Here is a 10,106-nt window from a genome sequence, read left to right as displayed (position 1 = left end):
GGGCATGTCGTGTCGAGGTCTGGTGAAGAGACCGCATTGAAGTCCCCCCCTGATAATAGTGGAACCAGGGGCAAGGAGGTCAGCAAAGCGGGGGAATGTTTCAGGGTCGTCGTGAGCATCGAGGGGGGTGAGTACATGGATTAAGGAGATTACCACTCAGCGAGCCACAGAGGGCAAACGACATTCCCTGGGAGTCATGAATGACCTGTGTAAGCACAAAGGGAAGGGTGCGCTTCAACAGGATAGCCACCCCACGAGAATCCCGGGCGAAGCCAGAGTGCCACACGCTGTCATACCCATAGCGTGCCAGGAAGGGGCAGTGATTACCCATCAAGTGCGTCTCTTGGATCAGGAGTACCTCTATACTGAGGCGCTGTGCATAGTGTAGGACAGCCATACGTTTAAGTCGGTCCAGGAGGCCATTAACGTTCCAGGACAGAACATGAAGGAAAGCCCCTGGAATGGGCGTGTCAGTCATGGCGGTTGGCGTCAGAGTGGCGGTGCGCAGCCCTACAGATAGTCGTGGATATGTGCGGGATCTCGCACCTGTGTGGCAGGGTGCTTGTGAAGAGCCGTATATATCCCATGAGGGTGTGAAACAGAGTGTCTTGTGATTGCTGGCACAACAAAACAGTAAGAAACAACAACCTTGGGAAAAACCAATCCCATTCCCTCCACCTACCCCCACCCTATACTACGAGAACAGAAGCATCTGTCGGCCCCCCTAGGGGAACAAAAACCAAACTAGAACGCTCAGGTTGAGTTGCGTGGAGGCCCCTCCATGTAGAAGGATATGCAATGTCTCGGTAGAAAGACGGTGAAATAGAGCAAAATGTCTGCTGTGGCTCGGGGCCCCCATGGGGGTGGAGCACGCCCCCAGAGAGATCGCACTACCGGCAGTACCCACTGGATCCTCAGAGAGTTGGGCTGCGGAGAGGTCCAAGTCCACTCTCGATGAGCCCCGTTGAGCCGGCGACGGAGGAGCCATAGGTAGACCGCCAGAAGAGTGGTGCCTGAGGGGGGGAGGAGAGCCCGATGGGCTTGAAGAGTCTCGAAGTCTATGGTCAGCCAGGCTCGATGATCTTAGTGGTGCCGCCTGGGACCAGCGCCTCCTGCGAGATTGTGTGTGCCTCCGGTGCTGGCACCCCGGTGAACGAGGCCTCAAGGACTGAGAGCCCGATGTCACGGGGGACAAGTTTCGCAGCTGTTGGAGGGGCCGTTCCTCCATCAACCAGGTCCAGGCCGCCTGGGGCGAGTCAAAGAACTGCCTAGTGCTCTGGAAAAGGACATGGAGGCGTGCGGGGAATTGGAGTTGATATTGCAGACCCAAGGATCACAGTTTCATTTTAACGTCCGTGTAGGAGTGGCGTTGGTCTTACACTTCCTTGGTATAATCAGGGACTACCATGATAGTGTGGTTCTGGAATTTGAGGGGTCCCTGAGAGCGCGCCTCACGCAGGATGGCATCCCGATCCTTGAAGTTAAGGATTTTGAGTATGATAGGGCGAGGTGGGGCCCCGAGTGGCGGTTTTGGTGCGAGTGACCAATGTACTCTCTCCACCATGAACCAAGCGGAGAGGGTGTCCTTGGGCATCTCTGGTTGCTGGTGGTACCCTTCAGTGTGTGAGGTAAGTATTGGGGCCGTGGACGGGGACGACAGGTGTCCACCGCGATGATCCCCTGCACCGGGTTGAGGCACGGTGAGGCCTTCCTGAAGGCACAGGTTGAGAGACCAGTATTGCATGTGGTCGACGCCCTCAAGGCTTGGGGTGGAGGGGGAGCCCGCTCCCGGGAACCCCAGATGCCCGATCAGTGCAGCCGATCCCCCCCCGTCCAAGCGGTTAATGTACCGCACTGTGTGCCACCACTGAGGATACGTAGTGACCCACTGCCGCAGCTTCACCTGTCGGGTGTGACGGGGCGCAGGGAGCCCTCCTTTGCCGGAAGGGCACCCCCGGGTGAACTGGTCGGTCCGCCTGAGAAGTGCGTCCAGGAGAAACGGCCCTACGAAAGGGGGGGCACCGGCTGAGCCCTGCGACGCCGCCCGAAATGGCGACCGAAGGAGGGAGAATGGGTGCCCCACCTCCACGAGAGCCAGGCCAGGGTCTTGGGGATCAGGCCTTTCCGGGCCTAGATGATATTAGTAGGCCCAAGCAGGGCCAGTCGCTCTGTAGTCGTAGGCTGCCCAGCCCCCCACACACCCAGCATTGAGGACGATGAAAGCTCAGGTCAGGGGAGGAAGGAGGCCGGTGGGATACACCCGGGGGACACCTGCTGCCCGAAGTGTGCAGCTGAACGGCACCCCCACCATCCCACGAGGCGAGTCCGCAGCCCCGGACTGGCCAGGCCCCCGGCACAGGGAGCAATGCGGTGGCAGCAGTCCAGATGGATCTCGGGGCACCACAGCACTGGGGATAACGAAGAAGGTGGGGGGGCGCGGGAAGCCTCGGGCAGACCTCCCGCACCGCTACCCGACATGGCAGCCGATCTCCGGCCCCATTCCCACTCACCGGGTGATCCCTCTTCCCTGGGCTCCTGGCCCGCCTCTGCTGTTGGAATTGGGCGATTCAGCCTCCGGCTACACCGCTCTCTGCCCTGGGATGTAGTCCCTTAGCACATCATCACCGCCCGCACTCCAGCTGCCTCCTCACAGACCAGGTCATAATGCGTGGTTGGAGAGCGGGCCCCTCAGGTTCACCAGCGCCGAGGGCCGCCATTTTGCGTCTGCGGGGTGGAGCAGAGCTAAAGCACCGGACAGGTCGGCAGACAGCCAGGGCAGCTCCCAGAAGCCAGGCCACTCATTGTGAAGATATCCCGTTGAGCAAGAGGTGCCGCACTGACCGGCGCCTCCTGGTGAAGGCGCCGCGGTCACTTGCAGATCGCGGTGGAGGCTGCCATATTGCGGCCTCAGTAAGTCTGGATATCAATAGGGCGCTTGGAGTCCGGACTCGGCAGTTCAGACGCGCCAGAGCAGTGCTCTCTCTTCAGGGGACCCCTGCAAGCAGGTATGGAGCACAGATGACAGCCGCTGACATCAGGATGCGAGGCGGATGACGGAGGGTTCGGTGCACTCTTTGAGTGCGACCGCCATCTTGAAGCCTCAGGCCACGCCCCCCTTATATTATAATCTTACGTATTTTGTTCTCCATGTGTATTTTCATACTGTTGTTTACCTTGTTTATTTGTTCATTCTCTCTGCACTGAAAATCCCATTTTATTGGTGGGCATCCTTATCTCACAAGTCACTTCACATCCGTTTTGGGTGTACGGTTCCAGGAGTGGTGCTGTGTCACAGTAGGTGGTCGGCAGCGGTTTCTTAGTGAATGCTAGAAGATGGCTTTGTCCCTTCTAGGGTCTGTCTGACCATAGACTACTAGTATATCCACAGCCGAGGAAGAGATTTACAGATTATAATAGAGGTCTTAGCGCCTCTGATATTCCCATTAAAAATAGAAGCAATCAGTAACCCGCTAGTCCCTCTAGTCCCTCCACACGTGCCTGGATCATTTCATGTCCTTCTTGTTAAACTCTGTCTCTTGTTTCTTGCGGTCTGTGGTGTTTCCTGCTACTCTGACTCTTAGTTCCACTGCCTCTTATCTGCTTCTGGAATGCTGTTGAGTGGTTCCTGCCTGCTTGACATGTGACTGATAAAAGCTTCTTTGTTGGTTTGCTCATCTTTCTACCACAGTAGACATCTACACTGATGGTCCCTACATTACTTTCAATCTTCCATTTTGAATCTCTCTAATTTTCGGTGTTTTTGATGCATTGTGCTAAATCTTCCATTTGTGAAGCTTTGGGGGCCACAGGGCAAGCAGGGCCTGCTAGACCTCAACAAACTCAGAATTCAACAATCACCCAGCAAGGCAATAACAGATTGTTCAACCGAGTTCCTTATTTTCTAGGTGAAGAATAATTTACGAAACACAAAAACTCAATACTACACAATAGCGAACAGACGCAAATTAGCGAACTGGCCACTGGAGGTACTACACGTCCATCTGCTCCTGACTCCTCCCCCCGAATTTACTTCCTGCTCTAAATTAATTTGTTCTTCCCTCTGGGTCAGAATCAGTGGCGGGTCCTCGAGGGAGTGCTGCGGGCGGTGGGGCGGGGCGGGCAGGGTGGGGGGGGTAGTACAGTCCGGAATGGGGCCAAACGGAGTTGTGTATACAAATAAATAAAACTAATTACATTGCGCGCACTGCAACGCCAAATCGGCGTTGCAGCGCGCAATGTAATTCGTTGGAGAAGGACCCTCCTGTCCACGTCCGGGCGAAGATTGTGCTGTGAAGACACAAGGGGGCAGTGCCAATCTTTGGATCACACTGATGCAGATAAGCCACAGCAGCACTTCTTGGTCACAGTGACACAGGATTAGCCGGGGTCGCACTTCTTGATCACACTGTCAAGAGATGAGCCATGGTCGCACTTCTTGATCACACTGTCAAGAGATGAGCCGTGGTCGCACTTCTTGATCACACTGTCAAGAGATGAGCGTGGTCGCACTTCTTGATCACACTGTCAAGAGATGAGCCATGGTCGCATTTCCTGATCACACTGTCAAGAGATGAGCCGTGGTCGCACTTCTTGATCACACTGTCAAGAGATAAGCCGTGGTCGCACTTCTTGATCACACTGTCAAGAGATGAGCCGTGGTCACACTTCTTGTTCACACTGTCAAGAAATGAGCCTTGGTCGCACTTCTTGATGACACTGTCAAGAGATGAGCCGTGGTCGCACTTCTTGATCACACTGTCAGGAAATGAGCCGTGGTCGCACTTCTTGATCACACTGTCAAGAGATGAGCCATGGTCGCACTTCTTGAACACACTGTCAAGAGATGAGCCGTGGTCGCACTTCTTGATCACACTATCAAGAGATGAGCCATGGTCGCACTTCTTGAACACACTGTCAAGAGATGAGCCGTGGTCGCACTTCTTGATCACACTGTCAAGACATGAGCCGTGGTCGCACTTCTTGATCACACTGTCAAGAAATGAGCCGTGGTCGCACTTCTTGATCACACTGTCAAGAGATGAGTCATGGTCGCACTTCTTGAACACACTGTCCAGGGATGAGCCGTGGTCGCACTTCTTGATCACACTGTCAAGAGATGAGCCATGGTCGCACTTCTTGAACACACTGTCAAGAGATGAGCCGTGGTCGCACTTCTTGATCACACTGTCAAGAGATGAGCAGTGGTCGCACTTCTTGATCTCACTATCAAGAGATGAGCCGTGGTCGCACTTCTTGATCTTAGTATCAAGAGATGAGCCGTGGTCGCACTTCTTGATCTCACTATCAAGAGATGAGCCGTGGTCGCACTTTTTGGTCACATCAGCACGAATGAGTCAGGCTTGCACTTCTTTGGGCACACTGGCACAGATAGTCCCTATTCCCGACTGGATGCTCGACTCAGGCAGCCTGATGCCTGCCAACACCTGCGGACTGCAAGTCTCTCTTCTCCATCCTCCCATCCTCTGCCCGGTGGCAGACCCCAGCAGCACTAGGGCTTCACTGTTTCTGTCTCTGTGGACCATGACCACGATGCAGGGGGCATTCCTGTCCCAACAGCCACCCAGCAATAGCAACCAAGCCTCTGTTGCACCCTCTGTGTGTTCTTCCACCAAATCAATCTTTTCCTGACCAGGGCTGACCACCGCAGTCAATCACTTATATTTTCTAGATGAATGCTAGACCGGGTGCTTTGTCCGAGGAATTGAAGCACTCCTTTTCGTTCAATTCTCAGTTACTCCATTGCTGCCTCACTCTCTCGCTGTCTCTCTTTCTCCTTCTTACTCTCTTTCTTCTCCTGCTTCCCTTCCAGATTGCGAGATCGGATGAATGGACACAGGAATGTAAACCTGGACAAACTAGAGACCTTGTAGAAGACTAAGGAACTGGAGTAGAGAGGGGAAAGCAGAGCTCCAAACTACAGTTTGCCATTCACACCACCACGGGCCACCTTTGTGAAGTGTTCCACCTCCCTGGGAGAAATCTACCTTCTTGAGGAATAGTTCAGAGCTACAAATGGAAAGGGCCATCTGGACCCAGAGTGTTGTTCCTGCCTATAATATTTGTAATTCTCAATATATATATACACATATATTTTCACCATGGGTTTTCTTAAAACTCTGCCTGTCGCCTTACGGTGGCTTCCGAATGATGCAGAAGTGACACAGTCTAAACTCTGGAGGTACAAGGAAAGAAGTTCAGGTAAACAAGATTTCAATCGAAGATTCATAAATCGCTATCCCAGGTTCTTTAAAGTTCTATCACAGATGGCATTCAAAGGTTTTGTTTTCCTACTGTTTCTGAAATACAAGTAGGTGGGCTCTGCTCCAAAACTTCAATTTGGAGCGTTCCATGGTCTGGTTACTATAATCTCCAAAGTCCTATGCACGCCTTTGGGTCAATTGTAGCTCGTTGGTTGATCACTTAATGACGAGTGTAGGCTGCCATGCAGTGGGGTGTTTTGTAGGTCCTTGAAACCTGTGCACCAGTAGGACTTGTGATTGGAGCAGATATCCGGGGTGTAGCTGGGTGGCAGAATAATACTACAATATAGGGCTGTGAGCTCTCATAGGAAACAGGGATTTCAAGTGCTGGGGTAAAACATATACATATACATTCTGCTGAAAGTGCTTTAGCCCCCCCCCCACCCCTCTCTGTCAGGTGCCTGAAATGGCCTGGGGCTGCCGGTCAGTAATCCAGTCCATTTAGGGTATTGCACTGGCCATATTAAAGCGAGTCGCAGTTCAACACAATCCTACATCTATCCCATCTATCCCAAAGCCGTTTTTATGGGGTTTTTTTCAGCACAGGAGCTACTTTCCTTTGTGTGCCCCATCAACACTACTGGCTGCATTTACATGATAACAGCGACTGATCCATGAGTGTGAAGGTAGCTCCGCCCAAAGAGGAATGAATATCAGTGACCGCTGCAGCACCCCGGGAATGAGCTCCCGTGACACCTGGCGAGGGATCTGGTTGGGGGAAACCGAGATGAACATAGAAGGAAGGGGGAGGGAGGAATGTAAAAAAGTGAGGTGACAGCTTAAGTTAGAATTGTCAATTTTTTCAGATAAAAATACTAGATATTTGTTCAGTTTTCAAATGGGTGCTTAGCAATTGTATTTTAACACAAATTCAAATCTGCTGTATTTTTTGAAATAATTGGTTTAGCTATTGATGAACGACATGCAATTTCAATCTAATCGCCTCTTTTAATGCCGGGAAGCAGACTGATCAAGAGAAATGAACTAACCATTAGCCTGAAATTTATTTTAAAACGCTGCCCTGCAGAATTTACAGGGTGCGGCGGAGCGTGCGCGCACACACTCACACATGCACACGTACAGTCACACACACATGCACACGATCACACACGCACACAAAGGAACACACACACACATACACACTTTAACAGCTTGGAAATAGTTTTGTACGTTTGAAGTGAATAAATGATTTATGATTTTATTTACTGGAAAAAATATCAATCCTGATTTAGCAAGCTTTTTTTTGCAAGCCTTTCTTTAAAAATACAGGCCTCCACAGTAAGCAGGGCCAGACTGGGAACCAAAACCGGCCCTGGCAAAGTGCTTGGCCGGCCCCTGGGGGAGTTTGGGGGGCTGCCTAGCTGTTTGCTTTGGCTGGTTTTGGCCAATTTTGTTACAGGGGCCGATATTGGAGCTATGATGTAAAACCGACCAGGTAACAAAAACGGCCCCCCAGGGGCCCAAAACTGGCCCCAACCCTGGCGGCCCACCGGGGATACACCCAGTGCCCGCTATGGCCAGTCTGACCCTGACAGTAAGCATGCTCCATCAACACAGATAATAAAATATAGGGAAACAAATTACCGGCCAGGTGGCAAATTTAGGGTATGGGTACATCATGGAGGGGAGAAGAGGAGGCAAGTGGGGGAAAAATTGTGACAAAATGTAAGAGACTTGTTGAGAAAGTAAGTGAGAGGTGGCAGTAAGAGGGGCAGAACCAGGGAGAGAAGGTTAGAGGCTGGTTAGAAATGAGAGGATAATTGTGAATGGAGAGTAGATGTGGGTGTAAAGACACTGAACCAGCAAGAGACAGGAAGAGCCTGGACATAGGGAAAAGGGCGGGTGCAGTGCTTTAAATGGGCCGGTACTCACAGGTACTGGCACTTCTTATTTCTATCATTCTTAATACCGGCACTTCGGTACTGCCAAGCAGAGTACCAGTACTCATGAAAGGTAGGCTCATTGGCTACTAATGCTGGTGAGCGCGAGGCTGTCCGAGAAGAGGCTGTCTCTGGAAGCCAGGGCACTTCTGTAGTCCTTAGCTCAGCCGCCTTGGTGCACGTCTGCTTGTTTCTTTGTGTGTGTGCACGCTTGAGGATGTATAGCATTGTGCCAAACAACAACAAATAACGGTATGACATTAGGAAGTTGCAAATATTACAAAACAAGGACATTTTTAACATATTATCCTGTTTGGCTTTCATTTTGTGTAATGATTTAACCTGTTTTGTTAACATAAATGCATTTCTATGGTGTTTTGATATGTGCTACAACTGGTATAGAAGTCATTGTGTATCATCACATCTTGGCCTTAGCTCCGCCCATAGCTCCGCCCATCTGCCACACCTCTAGCTCATTTTAATGAGTACCTGCACTTATTTTTTCCCATTTAAAGCACTGGTCAAAACTGGGACTAGACCAGAGTTCTCTTAGCACTAGTTTGAGTCTGTGTGATTTACTGGGCACACAAAGCTCTCTGCCCCAGCGCCTTAATCCCATTAGATTTTTTAGGTCTCTGACCCAGCGCATGCGCTGGTCTGGTGAGACTTATTGAGAGGGCTCCAAAAAGTGCTACCAGGCCAGCCTGGAGCTATAGTGCATGTGCGCAGGCGCGCGCGCCGTGCTTTACCGCGATTACTTTTACTTTCGCGGCCGCACGGCCGCTTTGATGTTTGATCGCGATCACTTTCGGGGCCGCTTGGCATAGCCAATAGGTCTCGCTTTTGGGACCTTATAAGTATTTAGTTATGCAAGTGTTGCATGGCTAAACACTTATAAGGTTCCAAAGGCGAGATCTATTGGCTATGCCAATGCATGTTTAAATACGCCCTTTGCAACCCATTATACCAGAGCAGGTTTACTGGCACCTGTCCCTTTTTGCCAATTTCTTTGTGGCAGAGTTTTACAACAAAAAGTTGTATACGTGTCTGCCAGGCTGGTTTCCATGACTCTCTCGTGACTTCTCCCCGTTTTTGCAACACCTTGTCCACCAATGTATGGGTTCTCGGAGTAAAGCTTTCCCTCCATGGTGACGCTCATCCAGCCTATAGGACTCTTTGCCTCCTATTCCTCAGTGTAATGTATACATTACAGTAACAGAGCAGCATAGCGTATCAGATCAGAGCAGTACCATATGGCATCTAGTTATACGTCTCGGCCTATCATGGCATTATAACAAACCGTAGCCTAGCATCACCAACCAGCGCTGGCGTTGCCCAGGATCACACTGCGCGATCGAGCAAAACATCACATGTGCCGCAAAACACTAGCACAACACAACTTGAAGGGGATTGTGTCTCCGAGCCCTCTTCCCCCACACCCCAGAGTGAAGGGGGTGCATCCCCCCCTCTGTGTCCAAACCTACCCAGTACATACCTCCTCTGTGGGGGTGGGGAAGGTGGGGAGAGCCGATACCGCCGGAAGTTAAAAGAGTGGGGCCTGAGAGAGAAAGGGGAGCGGCAGTGGAGGGGGCAGAGGGTGGTAAAACGAGATAAGAGCAGGGAGAGAATGAGACGCAGAAAGGAAGACGGGGGCGGGGTGCGAGGAAAGGGTATGAGAAGAAAGAAGATAAGAGAATGTAAGATGAAGAGAGAGAGATTGGTGAGGGAAGTTCTGTAACTGCTGGGGGAAGGCACGAAAGAAGAGGAAGCGCACGTGAAAGATAGGAGGGAGTTTGAGGGAAAGAGTGACCCAAAGTAAGAGAGAGGAGATAGCTGGGTGGTGGAAGAGAAACGTGTGAGGTGAAGGACAGCTGGAGGAAGTGAGGGGACACATAGAAGGAGGGAGGGAGTGACACAGAGGGAGGAAGTGACACAGCAGGACTGG

This window comes from Triturus cristatus, chromosome 3_2, assembly GCF_964204655.1.
Source record: "Triturus cristatus chromosome 3_2, aTriCri1.1, whole genome shotgun sequence".
Taxonomy (NCBI): domain Eukaryota; kingdom Metazoa; phylum Chordata; class Amphibia; order Caudata; family Salamandridae; genus Triturus; species Triturus cristatus.
This window is presented reverse-complemented; position numbering follows the sequence as displayed.